The sequence below is a fragment of the Pongo abelii genome, chromosome 16 (genome assembly GCF_028885655.2).
Source record: "Pongo abelii isolate AG06213 chromosome 16, NHGRI_mPonAbe1-v2.0_pri, whole genome shotgun sequence".
Classification (NCBI taxonomy): domain Eukaryota; kingdom Metazoa; phylum Chordata; class Mammalia; order Primates; family Hominidae; genus Pongo; species Pongo abelii.
The window spans coordinates 22,965,552-22,989,960 of record NC_072001.2 but is presented as its reverse complement, the minus strand read 5'-3'; the positions used below and the strand labels follow the sequence as shown (position 1 = coordinate 22,989,960).

At 36.1% G+C, this 24,409-nt stretch overlaps 1 protein-coding gene and 1 non-coding gene across 19 annotated transcripts in view; both read right to left on the bottom strand.

Moving 5' to 3' along the window:
• Positions 1-24,409, bottom strand: part of LOC129050352 (zinc finger protein 705A-like) — a 58,198-nt gene that overhangs the window by 27,219 nt on the left and 6,570 nt on the right. For 9 of the 18 annotated variants that reach the window (XM_054532362.1, XM_063716484.1, XM_054532369.2 and 6 more), the window contains exons 2-3: positions 16,033-16,075; positions 14,552-14,586 (exon numbers count right to left, since the gene is read on the bottom strand). The gene's annotated coding sequence lies outside the window, so the exon portion shown is untranslated. Of the gene's footprint in view, positions 1-10,771; positions 10,832-12,920; positions 12,979-14,551; positions 14,587-16,032; positions 16,076-21,926; positions 22,044-24,409 lie in introns of all 18 variants that reach the window. The other 9 variants (XM_054532363.1, XM_054532375.1, XM_054532367.2 and 6 more) reach the window with 4 other exon arrangements.
• LOC129050638 (small nucleolar RNA SNORD109A) lies at positions 15,026-15,092 on the bottom strand. Its single transcript, XR_008514308.1, has one exon. It is a non-coding gene; the product is annotated as a small nucleolar RNA SNORD109A (small nucleolar RNA).

Here is a 24,409-nt window from a genome sequence, read left to right as displayed (position 1 = left end):
TCGCCTCTCCCTCCGCACCCCATGAGCAGAGGGAGCGGGCTCTGGCCTTGACCGGCCCCAGAGAGGGTCCCCCACAGTGCAGCAGCGGGCTGAAGGGCTCCTTGAGTGCAACCAGAGTGGACACCGAGGCCAAGGAGGCGCTGAGAGCAAGGGAGGGCTGCTAGCATGTTGTCATCTTTCAACACTACTACAGCGGATGCTTTCTGGAAAGCGCCACCTCCCAGCAGGAGGCCCATCAGCACAAAAAATAGAGCCTTAAACCACCAAAATGGTGGAGGCAGTTTGAAAAACAGGTTGGCAGTTCTTAAAGAATAAAAAATAGAGTTACCATATAACCCAGCAATTCCACTCTTAGGTATATACTTAAGAAAATAGTTTGTACCTAAGAGTTGAAACATTCTCAATGAATTCTTATAGCAGCATTATTCATAATAGTAAAAAAGCTGAAATAATCCAGATGCCCATCAGCTGATAAATATATAAACACAATGTGGTATATTTATATAACACAGTATTATTTATTGATAGAAGGAATGAAATAGCTATATATCCTACAACTTGGATGACCCCCATGGAATCATCAAAACACCACCATCATTCTTCAGAGTTAGAAAAAACAATTCTAAAATTCATATGGAACCAAAAAAGAGCCCACATATCCAAAGCAAGACTAAGCAAAAAAACAAATCTGGAGGCATCACACTACCTGATTTCAAACTATACTATAAGATCATAGTCACAAAAACAGTGTGGTACCAGGAAAATATATACATCAAAATATGTGCACTTAAATAACATAGCATCAAATTTATAAAACAAAAATTGAGCAACCTACAAGGAGGTTCAAGCAGATTTGAGCAGCAGAAGAAAAAATAGTAAACTTGAAGATAGGTCAGTTAACGTTATTCAGTCTCAGGGAGAGAAAAGGAAAAGAGTGAAGAAAATTAGACGCTAAAAAACCCTGTGTACACAGTGGGATTTGCCCCAAGAATGTAAAGGTGGATCAACATATGAAAATCATATAATATATCACATTAATCAAATGAAAAGGAAAGACCACATGATAATCTCAATTATGCGAACATAAAGTCAAAATCTAACACCATTTTATAATAAAAATACTCAACCAATAGAAATAGCAGAGCACTTCCTTAATATATTAAATGGCATCTAAGAAAACCCCACAGCTAACATTGTGCTTAATGGTGAAAGACTGAAAGCTATACCCCTAGGATCAGAAAGAAGACAAGAATAGTTGTGAACAACTTCTATCATACATTATACTGAAAATTCTAGCTACAGCAATTAGGTAAGAAAAAGAAATAAAGGTATCCATATTGGGGATCAAGAAGTAAAATTGTCTATTCACAGAGCAAGATATATAGACAACTCTAAAGAAAAAGAAAAAACCTACTAGAGTTAATAAATAAATGCAGCAAAGTTTCAGATAATTCAATAAAAGCACAAAAAACAGTTCTATTTCTATACACCTACAACAAGCCATCTAAAAGAGAAATTAATAAAATAATTCCATTTAAACAGCATCAGAAAGGATAAAATGCCTAGGAATAAATTCAACCTAGGAGTTACAAGTGTCATATACTAAATGTTGCTGAAAGAAAAGAAAAAGATATGAATGGCAAAACATCCATGTTCATGGATTGGAATACAATATTGTTAAAATGGCAATACTACCCAAAGTGATCTGTAGATTCAATATAATTCCTATGAAAATCTCAACTACCATTTTTTTAAATGAAAAGCCAATTCTGAAATTCATATGGAATTGCGAAGACTCCAAATACTCAAAACAGTCTAACAAATGAAAGTCACACTTGGAGGATACATACTTCCTGATTTCAAAATTTATGATAAAGCTACAGTAATAAAAACATTGCAGTGCTGGCATAAAAATAGGCATATTCATGGAACAAGATCTAAAGTCTGAAAGAATCCTATACATCTATGATTAATTGATTTCTGACAAGGGTCCCAGATCATTCCCTGTGGAAAAGAATAATCTCTTCAACAAATTGTGCTGCAACAACTGAATATGCAGTTGAAATTTGAAATTGAAAATATGAATTTTCAATTCGATGCAAAAATTGAATTTGGACCCCTACCTCATAGCATACACACAAATTAATGGAAATTAGATCAATAATCTACATGTATAGACCCAAACTATAAAATTCTCCAAAGATAATGAGAAAAACCTCATGACACTGGGTTTTGCAAAAGCACAAACAACAAAAACAACAACGAAAGCAGATAAATTGGATTTATCAAAATGAAAACCTTTGTGCCTAATGGTCTATGTGAAAAGGTATAAGTGAAAAGGTAACCTACAGAATGGGATAAAATACTTATAAATCATATCTGATAAGAGTTTACTGTATTAAAGAACTCGTAAGTCAACAAGACAACTCAATTTTTAAAATGGGCAAGGCACTTGAATAGACATTTCTCTAAAGAACACAAATAGCTAACAAGTACATTATAAGATGCTCAACATCGTTAGTCATTAGGGAAAGGCAAACCAAAAACACAATGAGATACCACTGCGTATCCACTAGGAAAACCATAATCATAAAAACATAAAATAATAAGTATTGGTAAGGATGTGGAGATATTGGAACTCTCATCCATTGCTAGTGGGATTTTAAAATGACAGAGCCACTGTGGAAAAACTTTGGCAGCTATTCAATAAACTAAACATAGAATTATCATTATGACCTAGGAATCAACTTTTAACTATACAACAAAAAGAACCGAGTTATTCAAATAAAACTGATACATACTACAACATGGTTGAATATCGAAAAATAGTATGCTAAGTGAACGAAGCCAAACATAAAGGTCACTTATCGTATAATTCAATTTATACAAAATATCCATAATAGGTAAATTCATAGAGACAGAAAAGTAGGTTTGTGGTTGCCAGTGGCCGGGAGAAGGAATGGGAATTAACTGCTCAATGAGTATGAAGTTTCCTTTTGGGGATGATGAAAACATTTAGGAGCCAGGTAGAGTTAACATTGCATAACATGTGTATTACTAAATGTCACTGTATTGTACACCTTAAAATGATAAATTTTATGTGAATTTTACCTCAGTATAAAAAAGATTGGCAAAAGGAATTTTTAAAATGATGATTCAATAGTATGTTCTCTATATGGAAACTCACTTCAAATTCAATGGCACAGGTAGGCTGAGATTAAAAGAATGGAAAAGATGTATCACGCAAACAATTTTTTTTAAGAAAAGAAGGGGTATATGAATATAACACGAAGTAGATTTAAGAGCAAATAAAAATACCACAAAGACAGGCACTATATCATCATAAAATAATCAAGCCACCAGAAAGGCACAATGATTCCACTTTCATATGCACCAAACAGAGCCTCAAATATGTGATGCACAAACTGATAGAATTGATAGGCGAAATAGACAAATCCACAATTATGGTTGGAGAGTTCAGTTTCCTCTCTCAGAATCTCATATAGCTACTAAGCAAAAAAAAAATTAGCAAAGATATAGAACTGAAGAGCACCATCAACCAACAAGATCTCGTTGACATTTCTAGAATACTCTGCTAACAATATAAAACAGGCATACTTTATAATTATATATATAATATATATAATATAACAGGCATACTTTATAATAACATGGAATATTCGCAGCACAGACCATATCTGGGCCATAAAACAAAGCACAACAATTTTTTTAAAAATTGAAATCATACAGCATGGGCTATCTGTACAAAATGGAACAGAACTATTAGACAACAGAGAAACAGGAAAATCTACAATATCCTTGAAAACTGAACAACACAATTCTAAGTAATCTGTGAGTCAGAGGAAGTATAAAAAGAAAAAATTTAAAAATAGAACTAAATGAAAGTGAAATTACAACATAAAAATTAGTGGGATGTGACTAAAGCAGTGTTGAGATGGAAATTTATAGCACTAAATGCTTACATTAGAAATATGTCTCAAATCGTAATCTTAGTTCTCATTTCATTAAGTAGAAAGAAGAGCAAAATAAACCTAAGGAATTCAGAAAGAAGGAAATAATAATGAGTAAAAGTAAGGTCTGTTATTCTCCCTCTTGAAGCAGGAAACAGGAGCCAGAGTCCCACACTGGAAATGTGGGCTGCCATCTTCAAGACTAAGGTAGGGAAGGACGTGGGGCAAGGACACATAAAAATAATACGAAGTTTTCTTCACCTTTTTAAGTTGCCTTCTCAATTCAGCATGTGCTTTACCGGTGTAAACATTTTACCATTTTATAGAATTCTTAGAAAGTTGATTCTGACCACTTTTGTTCATATTTTTCAGTGTTTCTGTGAAGGGAAACCATAGGTCTTGGAGATGACTACTCTGCCATTTCCCTCTTCACTTTTGAAAGATAATCTCACTGGATACAGAATTGCAAATTGATAGTTTTTTTTCAACACTTTAAACATTTCACTCCATTCTCTTCTTGCTTGGATGGTCTGATGTATTTCTTATGTATGTATGATGTATTTTGTATGTATTTTCTTGATATTTATTTTCCTTTTTGTCTTCTTTCAATATTTTCTCTTCACCTTTGGTTTTGTCAGTCTGAATATGACATACTTGGTTGCAGACGCTTTACTAAATTTCCTCCTTGGTGTTCTCTGGTCTTGCTGTATCTGTGGTTTAGCATTAATTTTGGAAAACTCTCTGCCATTGTTACTTCAGATCTTCTATTCCTTTGTCCGTTTATACTCCTACTGTCATTTGCATTATGCACATTACATCTTTGGTAATTGTCCCACTGTTTTGGAGATTCTGTTATGTTTTTAAAATTCTATTTTTCTTTTGTATTTCAGTGGGGCAGTTTTTGTTGACATATTTTCAAATCCACTGATTGTTTGACCTTGTCCAGTCTACTGAGGAACCCATCACAGGCATTCTTTATTTCTTGGAGGCTTTTATTCCTAGCATTTCCTTTTGACTTCTTAGAGTTTCCTTCTTGCTGATCACATTACCCACCTGTTGTTGCATGTTGCCTTTTTCTGTTAGAACACTTATTATATTAATCATTTATATTAAACTCTAGGTATAATTACCAAATCTCTGCCATATCTGAGCCTACTTCTCAGGCTCAATTTGTCTCTTTAGACTAACTTTTCCTGCTTTTTAACATGCTTTCTTATTTTTTTATTGAAATAAAACACAATGTATCAGGCAACAGAATCTGAGATAATAGGTCTTTGTGTGAGGTTTTATGTTTATATAGTTAAGGCTATGTTATGTTTAATTTTTTTGTAGCTATAGGTGTCACATATTCAATTTCCTCTAGTATCTTTGTTTTGGTCTCCCCTATTATTTTTGGATTGCCTTAGAAGATCCTTCTTAAATACAATCAGTGTCTTTCACCTCTTTCAGTTGTAATTCACTGCTAGTACACTGGAGTCCTGGTTGATGTGGTGATACGGTGTTGGGAGGAGAAGTGTTCTATAATCTCATGGTTAAATCTGAGTTGTGGGGCCAGGCGCGGTGGCTCACGCCTGTAATCCCAGCACTTTGGGAGGCAGAGGCGGGCAGATCACGAGGTCAGGAGATCGAGACTATCCTGGCTAACACGGTGAAACCCCGTCTCTACTAAAAATACAAAAAAATTAGCCGGGCGCCTGTAGTCCCAGCTACTCGGGAGGCTGACGCAGGAGAATGGCGTGAACCCGGGAGCTGGAGCTTGCAGTGAGCCGAGATCGCGCCGCTGCACTCCAGCCTGGGCAACACAGCGAGACTCCGTCTCAAAAAATATAAATAAATAAACAAATATGAAATAAAATAAATCTGAGCTGTGACTTTCAGAAGAGTTTCTTAACCTATTTTTTGCTTCCCTTATATGAATCAGAAAGGCTAGATGGAGCTTGAGCCATCCAACTGCTTTTCTCCTAGATCAGACAAGGCTCAGGCAAAGTAGCTTCCCTTGCAGGGAGCCCCCTGCCATGGGAAAGAAAATGCTCTGACAGTGTTTAGAAATAGCTACTTGTCCCCTGGGCTTATTTCAAAATGGTTGCTTTTCCCTTCCTCCTATCTGAAGCATCAGGGGATTTTTCTGCAGTCTTCACTGTGAGAAACTTGCTGAGGCTCTTGGAAGTCTAGTTTACAAAAGTGTGTGGGGTCTTCAAAAACTGGGCCCTTAGGAGTTTTTAACTCTCAATCTAGTCCACATTCAGTCTCCAGAAATTCGTCAATTACCACTTACGTGTTCATATGAGTTGCTGGTTTCAGCAGTTTCTGCCCCTGATAAACTGATTTTTTTTGTATTTGCCTACATCTCCAGTTTTTGCCTGTTACCTCAATTCTGTGGTTATTTTAAGAAATCGTTGAGTTTAGTTTGTTCAGATTTTTTCTTGTGACAATAGTAGTGATGACTTCCAAACATATCAGAGCAGAAACCGTAAGTCTTTACTTTCTTTTCTTATGATGTCTTTGGTCTTGGTATAAGGGTAATACGGACCTCATACAGTGAGTTATAAAGTGTTCCCTCCTTTTCTATTTTCTGGAAAGAGTGTGTGAAAAATAGATATTAATTCTTTTAAAGTTTGGTAAAATTCACCAATGAAGACATCTGGTCTTGGGATTAGAGTTTGAAAATTAAATTACTTATTCAATTTCTTCTTACAAATTTTACCTATTCAGTCTTTTTAACTGTAAATGGTGTATTCATATTTTTATACCAGCTTTTGTAGTTTGTGCCTTTGGAGGAATTTGCGTATCTCATATAATTTAATTTTTTGACATTGACTTTTTCACAATATTCTGTTAGAATTCTTTTAATTTCTGCAAGGTGATATCTATACTTTCATTTACGTTTAGTAACTTGAATCTTCTCTCTTTTGTTCTTTCTCGGTCAAACTAATAATATGTCAATTTTACTGATATATCAGAAGAACCAACTTTCAAGTTTATTAATTTTCTCTATTGTTTTTATTTTCACTACTTATCTCCATGCTTATCTTCATTATTTCTTCCTTCTGTTTACTTTGGGTTAAGTCTGCTCTTTCACTCTCATTTCTTAAGGTGAAAAATTAGGTTATTGGTTTGAGATTTTTAAAAAATTTAGGGATATACTGTTATACATTTCCCTTGAAGCACAGCTTTAGCGACAACCACAAAATTTTAGTATGTTGTTTCTTCAGTTTTATTCATCTAAAATATTTTCTAATTTCTCTTGCGATTTGTTCTTTGATCCATTGGTTACTTTGAAGTATTTTTAAATCTCCATACCATTGTGAATTTCCCACATTTTCTTCTGTAATTGGTTTAATATAATATTTTGCAGTCAGAGAACATGTGCTGTATTATTTCAATTCTTTTAAATTATTAAGATATGTTTTATAGCCTAATATATGTCATCCTGGAGAATATTCCATGTGCACTTCAGAATAATGTGTATTCTGCTATTGTTGGGTGTCATATTAAGGTGTTGTATGATAATGTGTAGTTTTTTATTTCCTTTTTGCTCTTGACTTGTTGTTCTATGTATTACTGAAAGTTTGGTATTGACACCTCCAACTGTAATAATTGATTTTCCTATCTTTCTTCGATTCTAGCAGTTTTTGCTTTGTATATTTTGGGCTCTGTTGTTTGATGTATATGTTCATAATTGTTGTATCTTATCATTATAAAATGTTCTTTTTTGTCTTTAGCAACAATTTTTGTTAAAGTATATTTTGTCAGATATTAGTATAGCTGCTCCAGCTCTATTTTAATTATCTTTTGCATGGTAAATATTTTCACACCCAAATGGAACTCTGTCTATTTGTGTCTTGACTCTAAATATTCTAAATACAGATAACATAAAGTTGAATTATGGTTTGGATTTTTCTTCTCTATTCTGAAAATCTCTGCCATTTGATTGTAGTATTTATTTCATTTATGTTTAATATAATTATTATAAAGTAGGATTTAGGTCAACCAATTTGCTATTCATTTTCTATAAATCTTATGTGGTTTTGTTCTTTTATTTCTCCACTATTGCTTTCTTTTTGTTAAACAGATATTTTCTAGTGTACCATTTAAATACCATTGTTGTTCATCTACTGTATATATTATATATTTTTATATATATTATATATATATTTTTATATATATACACATTTTTGGAGAAATTAGGTGTAGCTATGTTGCTCAGACTGGTCTTGAACTTCTGGGCTCAAGTGCTATATATAGATATAGATATAGATATAGATATAGATATACTTTTTTTTTTTTTTTGAGATGGAATTCTCACTCTGTCGCCCAGGCTGGAGTGCAATGGTGTGATCACTACAACCTCCACCTCCCAGGTTCAAGTGATTCTCCTGCCTCAGTCTCCTGAGTAGCTGGGATCACAGGTGTGTGCCACCACGCCCGGCTAATTTTTGTATGCTTAGTACAGACAGAGTTTCAGCATGTTGGTCAGGCTTGTCTCAAATTCCTGACCTTGTGATCCACCCACCTAGGCCTCCCAAAGTGCTGAGATTACAGGCGTGAGCCACCATGCCAAGCCTCAAGTGCTATATTTTTTAAAGCCGTTTTTAGTGGTTGCCTTAGTATTACAGTTAAATTAACAATTTAATCTAGCTTGAATGGATACCAATTAATTTAAATAGTTTACAAAATCTTCTCTCCAACATAGGTCAATTCCTTCACCCCTAATTTATATTATTATTGTTTTAAAAATTATATCTTTTTTCTAGCTTCACTGAAGTATGATTAACAAATCAAAATTGTATGTATTTAAGATGTACACTATTATGTTTTGATATTCATAAGAACTCTATCACAAGAACAGCAAAAGGGAAGTCCACCCCCATGATTCAATCACCTCCCAGCAGGTCCCCTCCTCCAACACGTGGGGATTACAATTTGACATGAGATTTGGGTGGGACACAGAGCCAAACCATATTACCTTCTCTAGGTTGCATAAAGCCAAGCCAGGTGCTGAAGTCTCTTTTTTTTTAGGGTAGTGTCCTGAAATTCTCATGTTTGTGAGCTTTCTTCCAGTTCTACAGAGTGGCGCCACTGTCAATATGTGCTTGCAAGCCATTTGCAGAGATTCTCACTTGCTTTTCACAGGAGTGCACTTGGAGAGCCTGCCAAAGAGTGACTGAGGCATTTGGAACATTTGGGGTTTTGTTGGCAAGATGGGAGTGATGCATCCCAAGTGGCTTATAGGTGGGCTCCTGATGGAGTCCATGAAGCAACTGGTAGGATCTATGGCAGTTTCAAGTGTGGGTTGCTGTGAGTCCCCATCTCTCCTTCCTGCTTTTACCTTCTCCCAACCACTCCACCTTGCTGATCACCTCAGTGTCTTTTGACACGTTAACCATGATGTGTATAGGTGTTGATCTCTTTGAGATTATCTTACTTGGATTTTATTGGTCATGTCGGCTATATAAATTAATGTTTTTCATAAAATTTGGGAAGTTTTCTTTCCTTCTGTTTTCATCCTTCTAGGGCTCCAGTGTATGCATCCATTGGTATGAGAGACGCTGTCCTACAGTTCTTTGTTGCTCAATTTTCTTCATTTTTTCCCACTCTGTTGCTCAGATTCGATAATCTCAATTTTTCTCTGTGTTTTGTTGTTTTATATTTCATTGATTTCTGCTCTTATCTTTATCAGTGCCTTTATTTTACTTAACTCTGGGTTAATTTGTTCTTTTCTAAGTTTCTTAAGGTAAAATACAAATTTACTGATTTAAAACCTTTTTTCTTTTCTAATACAGCCATTTCAGTGCTGTAAATTACTCCCTATATCCTGTTTTATCAGTATCCCATAAGGTTTTAGATTCTATATTTTTATTTTTATTCAGTTCAAAAGACTTTTCAATTTTACTTTCTTTGTATCTTTTTAAACCAATAAATAGGTCAGAAATGCTAATTTAAATTTCCAAACATTTAGGAGATTTTCAAGAGATATTCCTCTTATTTCTAATTCAATATCATTGTGGAATTAAATTAACATGGTTTACGTGAATTTAATTCTTTAAATGTATTAAGACTTATTTTATGGCCCTCCCATCAGTGAAGATTTTTAAAGGAATAGGGCTCTGCTTATTTTTATTTCCTGACCTGCTGTTACTTGTTATAGTCATTCTATCTGCCAAAAACATGCAGAAAAAAAGCACACAAATCAATTGGAAAAAATGCATAAATATTAACTGTAATGAGACCCCACAATTTGGTCCCAATGTAATTGTGTGATGTTCAAGTTTTCTATATTCTCTTAAAACTTTCCAACATTATTGACGCTAATAATTCACTTTATAAACACCTGATCATTAAGAAAATTTATTCTAGATGTTTCTATATTCAATTTTTTACTCAAGCACTATACACAATCAACAACGAATAGTTCAAAATAAATGAAACACCAGACCCCTCCCTTAATGTAAAACCCTAAGGTGAAGTCTGCATAAGAAAGCTATTATGATACTGCCATTTTCTGAGAGAAAAGAAAGGCATGTACATACGGGCTATGTGAGATAATTCAGAAGGTCATCATATTGAACCAATTCTAAAAGTCCTCTCTTTCTATTAAGGAACATTCAGCTAGACTAGTTGAAATCTGAAAACAATCTTTCAGAATCCTGAGATAACTGTACTCATCGTGATCTTGGTAAGGCAGCTCCTGACAAATTAGCACTTCTACAACTGGGTTACTTTCCAATAGAGTTGTTATTTGCATTAAGAATTCAGTATACACTTCAGCTTTACGTTATTGAAGCTGGCAATATGTCAACCTTATAAACTTCAGCAGAGTCACTTCTCATGAAGGAGATAGCACAGTTTGGAAGATGACACTGTTGACATATATAAAAATTAGAATGGAGTAAGTAATGCTGCTTGAATCAATTTTCAATATTTATCACTTTGATTATTGCAGCAAAAAGGGATCAACACTAAAACAATACCTACTATAAACCTGCTTTCAACTTTGTCTCTCTTTACTCTCCAAAGCAATTTTTACCCATATTTGAAAAATAATATTACTGCCAAATGCCCATCTATTGATTGCATTACTACATACAGTCCTATATTTTGGCTCCATCAAGGCTTCCCTGCCATGTGTGTTTTTCCGTTTTTCTCTTAGATGTGTTTATCCAAACCAAGGGCATCATTAACATAAGCTTACACTTCAATCTCTATCTCATCATACCCGCTTTGCTGCAGTTTCTTAATCTGATTGTAATTTTCAGGAAGCAAATAAATAAATGATGGATTTACCACACATATAGGCTAGCCAAGAAAAATGACATTGGATTTGTCTTCACACAAACTGTATACTTTGAAAGTACTGACATAAGATAATCATGAAATATTGTGTACACAGGGATTTGAGCCTGCTCTGTCTTCTGGGAATGCTTGATCTATGGGCTCACTCCAGAACTGGGGGAGCCATGTTTTCAGCATGATTCTAACCATAGACAGAGTGTATTGGCAACTTGATGTTCTTGCTTCCCTGTCAAGTTCAAACACACACACACACACAGCCCCCTGGGCTCTCCTCTAAATACACCATACAACATTTATAGGGTGGTTGGTTAAAAATAACAGCATGAATTTCAGTACCTATTGGACCTTTCAATGAGACAATAATGTCCATGTTTTATAGCCCTTTCAGCACCCTTCTATAAAGCTATGTAAACATTATACGAGATAAAATTCTTTGTGTTCTGCATAACTGATTGACTACTTCAACCTGACACCTTCACTTATGGCTTTTACATATTTCTTATTTGTTCATTCTGAAGAATAAATTGCCAGCACTAAGGACAAAGATATGGCTTTAAAAATAGCAAATATGAATCTGTTCAAATTATCTGGAAGGAAACACACATAATACCAAAATTTTAAAAATTCCTGTTACAATGTTAAAATTGAGAAGAGTATTTTAGAGAATTGTCCTGATAAATTTCTCTAATTTTATAGTGTGGATGGTATCCTGGTCAATTTCTTCATGTTAACAGGACTTTATCAATCTAATCAATTTTGTCCTTTCACTGTCATCTTTGCATTGCATATCACAAGTTATTAATTTATCATGCATTAATTTATAAATATATACAAAATTATAAATAAAACTGAAACCTGTATAATTTACCCAGGCAATGGCTCTTTCAAAACTTCTGAATTTTAGTCTTCAAATTTTTTTTGCAATAAGGAATATTTAAGCGATTGGAAATAAAAGACTATCCTGGTATGACTGTCAGTGATAAATGTTATAGTTATGGCATATGTTTTGTAAAAGGACTGCCAATTTTCATTGTATTAACTATAACTTATTTTAACCTATTTTAATAATGTTAAACATATTTATCACTTAAGAATCTATATTAAACAATAAAATATATTTCGTTTAATAAAATATATTTTATGTTGTATAAATATATAAATAAATATATATCTGTTGTATAAATATAGATGTTGTATAAATTATATCTACGCTGTGTGTATATATACAATATAGATAACTTTACCTTGACATTCTAATACATTACTGAAATAATGGTAACCTGAATATTTCATGATTTGACTATAACTCATTAAAGAAATTACATGGACCTAATTTTCCAGCATTACTCATTCTAGGAATGCTCTACAGAAACAGAGGCATGAGTGCATACAAACTGGCATATTCTGATTATAAGTGTATGGTATCTTGCAGTAGCAAAATGTTGATAACCATCATTCTGAAAACAAGAAATGGCTAAGGAAAATGTGGTGTCCTTCACATTCACTGAGGACACTGGCACATCTATAGTTTTTGACATAGAGACTTCAAGACCTATAGGACCTCAGGAGATTGTACAACATATATTACTACCAAATAAAATTAATTGGTTATGATCAATACATCTTATATAGAAAGATAAATGGATTGATAGATACCTGTATTAGCATAGAAAGTTTTTCTCTAATATAGGGCAGATGGTTAAACATATTTCCTCTGGAAAGCATGGGGAAAAGGTTAAAAATACATCTGTCATAAATAATTTTATTTTCTTCTATATTGTGAAGCTTTCTTAAAATGAAGTGGTTACTCTTGGCAGTAATTTATGGCTGGAGCTATTTGATCTTAAACTAAAAAAGGGAAAATTAGGGAAGCAGGATTAAAAGTTGAAACACATTTTAGCTTTAGTAGTCAAGAACTCAAAAGGTGAAAAGCACTTAAATTTATCAGTTGTGTATTGACTAAGTAATCTCCAAGGAAATCCTTAAGCAAGGAGTTCACTGTTCTGACTTTTGGCTTTAAACTTTACCCAACTTCATCAATATTTCCCCAAATTCTAAACTGTACAATGCATGTGGGCCTCTATTAAGATCTATGAGAAACTTCTTTGCATGTGGTGTAGAAATAATCACACTAAATCTTAACAACTATATTTGCTTGTATATTCAATGATGTAGCACATAGAATAGAAAAGCATGAAGGTATCACATTAATTCCCTCTCTGCAAAACAAGAGACATGTGCCAGTTCAAGTGATCTGTCAAAGAAAGTATAAAGAATTGAGTACTAAAATACATGAATATGTAGAGACAATACTACAGTCTTTAAGACTTGAGATTGTTCAGCATGTTTTAATAACAGAGAAAAAAGTATAAGAGAATTTAAGAATATGCATAGAAAAAATATAAATGTTTGAAAATAAAAATACTTGAGTAACTACTCATGACATGATTTGCTAAAAAGCCCTGTACTAAAGAGAGAACCCACTTGATCTATTATGAGGGCGTCAATCAATAAGCACCATGTAATACATAATCTACTTGAGACTTTTTTTATGTATTAACCAATATTTTGACTAGTTTGATAAGTTTTTTTACTTTCTATTGAAGAATAATATACATGTAGAAAAATGCATACACTAAAATTGTAAAGCTCATGTATTTGCATGATGCAAACACAGCAAGCACTCACACACAGATCAAGAAATAAAAATTATATGCATTCTAGAAACCAGCCAGTTATCTTATATCTATGATTATCTCAGACATGCCATCAAGAGAAGAAAATTTCCTATATAACTTACCTTGTTGCAACAATGAGAAAAAGACTAATTCAAGTCAATATTTAATAATTAAATGAGAAGCAGAAATATAATGTAGTATGACCACAAAGATATTATGAACCATGGAGTCTCTATTCTGAAACCCCAATAATGAAACAGATGAGGAAAATTTGTTAATATTTTGGCACACCTGGATTTCACTACAATACATTCTGCTCCAATATGAAATTGCCTTTCATATTGCCTCTCAAATTGCCTTTCATATTGCTCCAATATGAAATCTCTTAAATTCTACATTTTTCCATAAAAGCAAAAGAGAGTTAAAATTAAAAGAGAAATGATAAGGATTCAATAGTGTAGGTGACATGGTGAGGGTCTCAATGAGGAAAAGGACATATCATGAAAATGTCCTCCAATAAGGTTCTGAAAAGATGTACAAAACGACCTAAAGACCTAGCAAACAGCACATGACATATGAATTTCAAAAGATAATGGTTTAGCTACTCACCCCTATTCTCTGAAGCAGAGGATCAGATTCCAGGCCTTGTATCACAGCAAAACATGAAAGAAAAAAAAGCAAACATAATCTTAGAAAATACTCCGCAGTAAAAGTAACAAAGCACTAAACTTGGTTCCACTGTCATTATTTAATAGAGGCATGCCATATTTCCTTCTTTCAGCACAACATTAATGAGATTTTCAGACATATCACAGTTCCTTGACCCTTAATTCAATCTTCTAAAGTGTTTCATTTGTTACTTAAGAAATATATCCTATATGTAAGTATCTATCTACAATTAAAGCAAGTCTTGGGTCACTAAGCATACTAAAGGGCATACTGACTCATAAGACAGGATGCTACTGCCCTCTTCGGAGAGATGGAAAAGGCATGCTCACAGGGGTACCATGTTGTCACCGAGGGATTCCCAAATAGAGCCAGGCTCTGAGAGTCTTATTTGTCCTACTGGAGGGCCGCACATCTGGACCTCAGATTGACATCTGGAATGAGTCCCTCAGCATCCTCAGACAATTATTCTCGTCATCGATCCAAACATGCACCCTCCCAACAAATAAGCATTTCCCCAGCCAGGCTTCTTTTGTGCATGGTTATCTAATGCATCATCAGTGAGCACGGTAAATGTACAGTAGACATTTGTTTAGTATCTGAATAATGGAACTCTCATATACACAGCATGAAAAAACATATGACTGAATTGCTCTAATAAAATTAGATTAAAATCTGGCCAGGCGTGGTGGCTCAAGCCTGTAATCCCAGCACTTTGAGAAGCCAAAACGGGTGGATCGCGAGGTCAGGAGTTCAAGACCAGCCTGGCCAAGATGGTGAAACCCCGTCACTACTGAAAATACAAAAATTAGCTGGGGGTGGTGGCACGCACCTGTAATCCGAGCTACTGTAATCCGAGGCTGAGGCAGGAAAATTGCTTGAACCCAGGAGGGGGAGGTTGCAGTGAGCCAAAATCACACCACTGCACTCCAGCCTGGGCAACAGAGTGAGACTATGTCTCAAAAAAGAAAAAAATCTATTGGGGAACTTCATAAAAACTCTTTAATCAACTAAAAGTTTAAGGAGTAAGTGAGGTAACAGAATAATATATGGTATGATTACAGTACTAATATGTATAGAAACATCTATGTTATGAATGTGCCAGATAAAGATTTAAAAAAAATATTAGAACATCTGAATTTCACTACAAGATTATTTTCACCCATCAGGAACAGTGAAAAAAGGAAACATGTCAATGATTCTCCACAGTTGTTTAGGTCATTTCAAAAAGAGATTTAAACAAAGAGAAGAAACAATAATAAGGAATCCTTGAACAAGGTAGGGACACCCATGGGGAAATATATCTACCAAAAGAATAATCTCCTTTAAGCCTCCGAAATAATGAACTCACAGTCCTTGACGTTCTGACATCACTGCCCACAGAACACACAAAGAATTTCAAAAGTACCGAAGCGGCTGCTCACCTCTTTTCCCTGAAGTTTCCTTGAAGTTGTTTCAGCTTTTAACCTGCAGCAAAATATCACATAGAAAATAAATCAGATCAGAGAATGCTCTAAATTAATAAAAAATACAGCACAGGATTGGTTCCACTATAATTTCTTTTTTTTTTTTTTTTTTAAATTTTTTATTTTTTATTTTTTTTTTTAGACGGAGTCTCGCTCTGTAGTCCAGGCTGGAATGCAGTGGTGTGATCTTGGCTCACTGCAAGCTCCGCCTCCTGGGTTCACACCATTCTCCTGCCTCAACCTCCCAAGTAGCTGGGACTACAGGCGCCTGCCACCACACCCAGCTAATTTTTTGTATTTTTAGTAGAGACGGGGTTTCACCGTGTTAGCCAGGATGGTCTCGATCTCCTGACCTCGTGATCCGCCCGCCTCGGCCTCCCAAAGTGCTGGGATTACAGGCGTGAGCCACCGTGCCTACAGGCATCTCAGCTCTCTACTCCTTGCTACAAACATCAGCATTGCTTGATCTCATCACCTTCGTCATTTCATTTATAAATTTGTTTCCTCCTTGAATTCTTTACTCTGAAAATAGCCAATTTCCTCTCTACCAGGCCATCCAAGTGACACAGTAGTTGTATCTTGAATGGGAAATGCTAAAGTTGTGGTCTATCAATAAAGATTTTATGAAAATACACTGTGATGTGAAAAATGAAAGACACATGATAGTGGTCCTGTGAGATAATTGAGGAGTCCACCAGTTGGGCCTGCTCTGAATGTGTTATTTATCCGGTTGCAATAGAACAGATGGCCATTCATTCAGCCACACCTCAGCATCTCAGATACTTGTGCTTATCCTTGATCCAGACAAGTCTACTACCAATGAGTAAACATTCCTCACACCACACTGATGCTCCTAACAGTGTATCTCCTGCATTCAGCTTTATAGCAGAAAGCAGCACAGGCAGATGTCTGACTTGACTTTAGTGAAACTGGCTTTCACGACAGCTCCAGAAGCTTCTCAGAACCCTTTGGTCTAAGCAAAATGTGAAGTGATATTTCAGTGGGATGGCTGCCAATGCTGATATATCTACTGAATATGATAGAAATAAAAAGTCAGGAGTTAACTGTGAACTTGGATTATATCATTTAAAAGATTATGAAAGTATGTTAGGATCTATTTGACAGCAGCATACAACATGATATTCCTTCCACCTGACAGATGTATATTCCTTATCCAGGGTAGAAGACTAGCATACAAATGTCACTATATTGTGACAAAGTAGAAATAAGACAACTAAACACAGGAGGAGGAAAGAAAAACAGGAAAACCGAAAGCACGTTGCATGAGCAATAGGGGAGTGTTGAAGAACGTCGCCTAAACCGATAAATCATAAGTTAAAGATTAACTAGGAAAACACAGAACTAACAGAATTGAGAGGTACAAAAGTAAACACTCCGACAAAAATAAAAACTCTCCTAAGTATGAATAAATAAATAGGCAAGCAAAGACTACAACGTGACAAAACAGCGTATCAAATATAAAGAAAATACAAACAAAATTATCAGTCATGGCTACACACACACACACACACACACACACACACACGTGAGTGGACTCCACACACCCACTAGAAGAAAAATATTTTCAGCAGGCTCACAAAATTAAACATAATATGTTTTCTATGAGAGATGCATCTAAACAAATGGATTCTAAAAGACTGAAAATAAAGGGATGGGCGAAAGTATATCAGGCATATGAAAACAAAAAGAGATAGGAGTAATCTTTTTTTTTCATGCCAATCACATGCAAGAGTAGTGATTCTTATATTACACAATGTATTCAAGTCCCACAGTGTTAACCAAGACAAAGAAGGCCACGTTTTTTATGCTAAAAGATATAATACACATGAAGATTTGACCCTTATGGAGACTTATATACCAAATAACATAATAACCACCTTTATGAATAAAAAACTACATGAGATGTATGAGATGTAAGGAGACCAGACATAGATGATCCCGTATAGAAAACTATAATACACCATTATCAGAAAAAGACAGATCAAGTGGGCAAAAATGGCAACATAAAAATAGTGTAGATTTTATGGCTATATATTAAACTTGACAGATAATAGAAGATATGTATTGTTCTTAAGTGCCCATGGCATAGTCAGAAAAACTGATTATATATTAGGTTGGAAAGAAAAATTAGTAACTCAAGAAATATTAAAAACTGCACTATCTGATCACAATGCAAAAAAATAGACTTTACTAACAATAACATAAAGGCTCTTTCACCAAGAAATTTTAAAAATATCCTATTAACTCCTGAGTAAAAGGAAAAATATAAACAGAAAATACATATGTTTAAATATGTAAACACATATTTTGTATGTAAATATGTTTTTGTATGCAAATATATATTTACATATATTTTAAAATATACAACATATGAGAATCTGTAATATGCATTTAAAGGCAGTTCTAGAGGAAAATTCATTGCACTAAATGTTTTTGTTATTTTTAAAAATGAAAAAGTAGATGAATGAAAGAATTCAATTTTCATCTTAAAACACTAAAAAAGAGCAAAAATAAAAGAAAGTACAAGAAAGAAAGGAATAAGGATTCAAGCAGAAATCAATGAAGATAATATTTTAAAAACCATAGATGTAATTAATAATTGAGAAGACTGTGGTTTTTAAAAAATATTAACTACATAGGCACTCTACTAGCTAACTTTATCAAAAAAAGGAGAAAACACATATATACAAAATAATGCTTCATAAGCACTTGAACATAATGTGCATTCTGCTATTGTTGGGTGTTGCGTTCTACATATGCCAGTGGAGTCAAGTTGGTTAATAGTGTTCTTACATCCACCATTACTGATTATCTTATCCATGTTCAATCACGTACTAAGAAAGGAGCATTGAAATTTCAAACTATAGTTGGGAATGGTCAAATTTTTCATTTCATTTCAAAAGCCTATGTTGGAAACGTAACCCTCAATGCAACAGTGTTTAATAAAGCAACATTTAAAAGGTGATTAGGCTGTAAGAGCTCTGCCCTCATCAATGGATTAATGCTGTTATTTCAGGGGTGGGTTCCTATAAAAGAAGATATTTGTCCCATCCATATCCTCTCTTTGCCCTTCTACCATAGGATGACACAGTGAGAAGGCCCTCATCATATGCCAGCCCCTTGATCTTTCCAGCCTCCAGAAATGTGAGCCAATAAATTTCCACCATTACAAATACCCAGTCTGCAGTATTCTGTTACATCAGAGCAAAATGGACTGACACAGAAAACTGGTAACATAAATGCAGTATCTTTTGTATCTAGATATCCAGTTGTCCTAGCAACATTTGTTGAAAAAACTGTTCTTTCCCATCACAGAGAGGACAATGCCCAGATAACATGCCTTCTTGGAGTGCAGGAATCATAAGGTTTGAAAGCCGGTGCAGGAATCCAGGATGCTAATGCCCCTATTTCAATATGAGGGAAGTCTAGGTCTCACGCTGTGTGAATCAAAAGCATTGTTCAAATCTTGTTGACTAAAAGTAATTGGTTAAGTAAACAGCAATATCCATAGTGATCTGGGAATACACCATTCAGTAGAACTCAAGAATGGGCAGGTCAACTTGGTATTTTTCAGGATTTGAGTCTCCGATATGGGTGAAATGAGATAGAACACTTCGCCACTGATTTTAAAGACTTCAGAAAGGTTAGAAATCTTTTGTAAACCAGCACAGTGATCAAATACATCATAGAAAAAAAAAGCTGCATTTTATTTGGGGAAAGAGATATTAAACCTGGAGATTTTATCCAGCCTGGGAATCTCTGCCTTTTAATTTACATATTTACTCTATTCACATGTAATTTTATTATTGATATAGTTGAGTTTATTATGTCATTCTTCTTCTCCTGTATGTCTCATATGTTTTTGTTCCTCTATTCCTCTTTACTTCTTTCTTTTTCATTAACTAATTATTTTATAATGTAGCATTTAAACTTCCTTAATAATTTTTTTCACTATGTTTTTTGAATTTTTTTCAGTGGTTGCTCTAGGGTTTACTGCATATATCTTAACTCACCCAAATAAGTTTCTAATTTACACTAGCTTAATTTCAGTCTTATACAGAAATGTTACACCTATATAGCTCTATTCCCTTTTTGCCATCTATTGTGGTATTATTATACATATTACCTTTATTGATGCTATAAGCCAAGAAAGACATTATAATAAATATTAATCTACCATCTGTAGTCATTTCCTTAGTCCTGTATCGCTTTGCATCCACCTATCTTCTTTGGCAAATATATTACACTTTTATATGTTATAGACCCCAAAATACATTATATACATATTATTTTATAGAATTTATTTTAAAATCACTTAAGAGAAAATTACATTTCTACTGTCTTTTATATTTATATAATTACCTTTACAAGCATTTTACTTCTTTATATTGATTTGAATAACTACCTAGGCTCACTTGCTTTCAGCTTGAATAACTTCTTTAAGTATTTAGAGAACTCTTTTCAGGGGGTTTTGAGAGCAGTAGATTCTCCAACTTTTTTTTTTTTTAATTGAGGAAGTCTTTATTTTGCCTTCATTTTTGAAACACAGCTTTGCCAGGTACAGAATTCTTAGATGACAGGTTCTTTTTTCTTTGAGCATTTTTAATATGTTATCCTTTTGCTTCTGGCCTCCATTGCTTCTGCTGAAGTCAGCTGTTAATCTTCCTGGGGTTCCCTTGTAAATAACAAATCATTTTTCTCACACTGCTTTCAAGACTTTCTTCTTGTTTTTGACTTTCAGAAATCTTACTGTGATGTTTCCATTCGTCAATCTCTGCATTTACTCATTGGAATTCATTGAGCTTCCTGGATATGTAGGTTATTGTTTTTCCACAAATATGGGAAGTTTTCAGCCATTATTTCTTTGAATATTTTTTCTGATCCTTTGTATCTCCCCTGCCTGTCTGGTACTCCCATACGTGTATGCTGGTATGCTTAATGATGTTCTACATTCTCTGAGACTCTCTTTGTTTTTCTTTATTCTTTATGTTTTCTGTTCTTTTGAACATAATCTCTATTGTTCTATCTTCAAGTTTACTTCTTGTTTCTTCTGCCAGTTCAAATCTACTATTGAGCCCTTCTAATAAATTTTAAAATTTTAGTTATTGTACTTTTGAACTCCAGAATTTTCATTTGGTTCTTTTTAATAATTTCTATCTTTTTATTGGTATTCATTGTTTTGTGTGACATTGTCATCATACCTTCCTTTACTTTTTTTTTTTTTTTGAGACAGAATCTCACTTTGTCACCCTTGCTGGAGTGCAGTGGTGTGACCTCAGCTCACTGCAGCCTCTGCTTCCTGGGTTCAAGTGATTCTTGTGCCTCAGCCTCCTGAGTAGCTGGGACTACAAGCGTGAGCAACCATGCCCAGCTAATTTTTCTATTTTTAGTAGAGACAGGGTCTCGCCACATTGGCCAGGCTGGTCTGGAACTCCAGCCAGTGAATAGTGCTGCTATGAACATTCACGTACATGTATTCATTTGAACATCTGTATTCAATTCTTTTGAGTGTGTACTTTGGAGTAGAATTGTTGGGTTATATGGTAATTTTATCTTTAACTTTTTGAGGAACTGCCAAAATATTTTCCACTAAATCAGGAGGAAAGAATTGATAAGTGGTCTTCTAGAAGCTAATAGAAGCAGGTGAGAGACACTATATCCCAAATATATTTCTTTATCTTAAGCTCAAACTAGAAAACCCCAGAAAAGATATGGGCCAGCAAGTCTAGTTTTCATGTCATCTCACGTCCTCAAGACAACATAAGGTCTCATTGTTGAAACAAGCCATGGAACTCCACAATCATATATTCACTTTGTCTGAAAACACCTACCAGAGTGGCATCCTTAAATCTTGGTTGAAAGTTCACAGGAGACCAAACAGATACCTAGGTGTGTCAGCTGTGCTGGTGTCAACAAGCCAAAGAGTACTCTTCCCCAATCATCCTTATCTAAGGGGAGGAGGATAAGACCGTAGATCAAGATGACAGATATTACTTCCTGTATGTATGGCTTATGCATGCTATTTCTTAACGAAGAGATATGATTAGTACTGGAAAAAGTGATCCATTAGATAGGCTATAGGCCATTTATTCATCAAACAGAATAAACACTAACTATACAGTTCTCTTGAATTTGGATAATATCTCAGGTAGTTTAATGCAGAAATAAGACCTTCAATTGATCAGTCTTGTTTACATATTCAAGGAAGCCATATCAATAACAATTGGCATTAACATGTTGCTTGCACTCCATCATATAATGATCATACTGGAGCCAGGTGAAACTCAGATTTTAGAAAACAGACATCATACTACTCATACTTGTATTTAATTTAATGAATGATGGGATATGTATATATCAGAATTAGAACATGTAGCCATAATGCCATAGTCTTTATGTTGTGAGTCATCATCAATAAACCACAAACATTGTAAAAACATAGCAACCTGACATACATAAATTAGAAGTTAATATGTTATCTTTTTTTTTGAGTATTGTATATTTTATTTTCATGAAAAATGTATAATAAACCACCATGTAACTCCCTGTCTCTGTGGCCGGGCGTGCCCTGGACATTTCATAGAAATGGGATCACACACGGCATGTCCTCTGTGTCTGGCGTGTCTCATTGAGCCTGGCGTCCTCAAGGTGCGTCCACGCCGTGGCCTGAGTCAGAGCTTCTTCCTTTTCGTGGCTGGGTTGTGTTCCAGTGCACGGAGGGCCGCGCTACGTCTCCTCTGCTGACGGCCATCTGGGCTGTAGCCACCGTCTGGCTGCTGGAGTCTGCGGCTGTGTTTGCACACGGGCTTCTGCGCGGCCGTGGGTTTCCACTCCACCTGGGTACGTAGCTGGGAGTGGTCTTGCTGGGTTGGATGGGAGCTCTGTGTGTGTTTTTGAGGAGCCGCCAGGCCGTCTCCACAGTGGCTGCACCGAGTCATCCTCCACCTGCTGCTCCCAGGGGTCTGACTCCTACACACCCACCCCAGTGCTTCTTTGAGCTTTTGTTTTTGTTTTGAGACAGGGTCTGGCTCTGTCGCCCAGGCTGGAGCACAGTGGTACGATCTCAGCTCACTGTAACTTATCTCTCAGGCTCAAGCAATCCTCTTGCCTCAGCCTCCTGAGTAGCTGGGACCACAGGAGACCCCCATGTCTGGCTATTTTTTTTTTTTTTTTTTTGGTAGAGATGGGATCTTGCTATGTTGCCTAGGCTGGTCTCGAACTCCTGAGCTCAAACAATCCTCCCTCCTCGGCCTCCCAAAGTGCTGGGATTATAGGTGTGAGCTGTGGTGACCCCACTTCTGTGTTTCTGGGCACAGCCATGCTGGGGGTGTGCTTTTCTTGTTGTTGTTGTTGACAGAGTCTCACTCTTTTGCCCAGGCTGGAGTGCAGTGGCATGATCTTGGCTCACTGCAACCTCTGCCTCCCAGGTTCATGCAATTCTCTGCTTCAGCCTCCCGAGTAGCTGGGACTACAGGCACCCGCCACCACATCTGGCTAATTTTTGTATTTTTAGCAGACACGGGGTTTCACCATCTTGACCAGGATGGTCTTGAACTCCTGACCCCAGGTGATCCGCCTGCCTCGGCCTCCCAAAGTGTTGGGATTACAGGCGTGAGCCACCGCGCCTGGCCGGGGTGTGCTTTTAATTCGCATTTTTTGGCTGACTCCTGGTTTATTTTTGGATGCCAGTTTTCTCCACTGGACTGGGTCAGGGGTGCAGTGCTGTGTTGATGCTGGACACGAGGGAGGTGGCCGGAGACACTGATGTGGCCGAGTGGCCGTGGCTGAAGAAGGGACGGCAGTCGGTGCCCCTCAGCCCTGCTTAGCGGCCAGCGGATTTCTGGAGCTACCGACCCTCCTTACTGCCCAAGCATCCAGAAACACCCACTCATGGCTAACCTAGTTTCTCTAAACCAGACCCATATTAAAATTTAACTTCCTTCCTGGGCGTTTTGGGGAGGAATCTCCTCATGTGCCCTGGGTGAGGGATCTGTGAGACGTAGTCCCCCACCCCCCACCGCAGCTCATCTCTCTTCCAGCACAGGGACTGGGCGCCGTGCCGCTTCGCGGGCACCCCCTAGTTCCAGACAGCACCTCCACGCCTCAACACTGGGGCCCCTCCCAGGCTCCACTGTCCTGGGATCCCCCACTGAGGCCCCGCTCCTGGGACCACCCACCAGCAGGGCCTTCTGGAGAAACGGACTGCAATGGCCTGGAGCATAAGCTGCTGGGCCCTGCCTGCGAGGCTCCTCAGCATGGGCTGGATTCGGGGTGACGCACGCACCCCAGCCAGGAGGGATACCTGAGGCAGCTC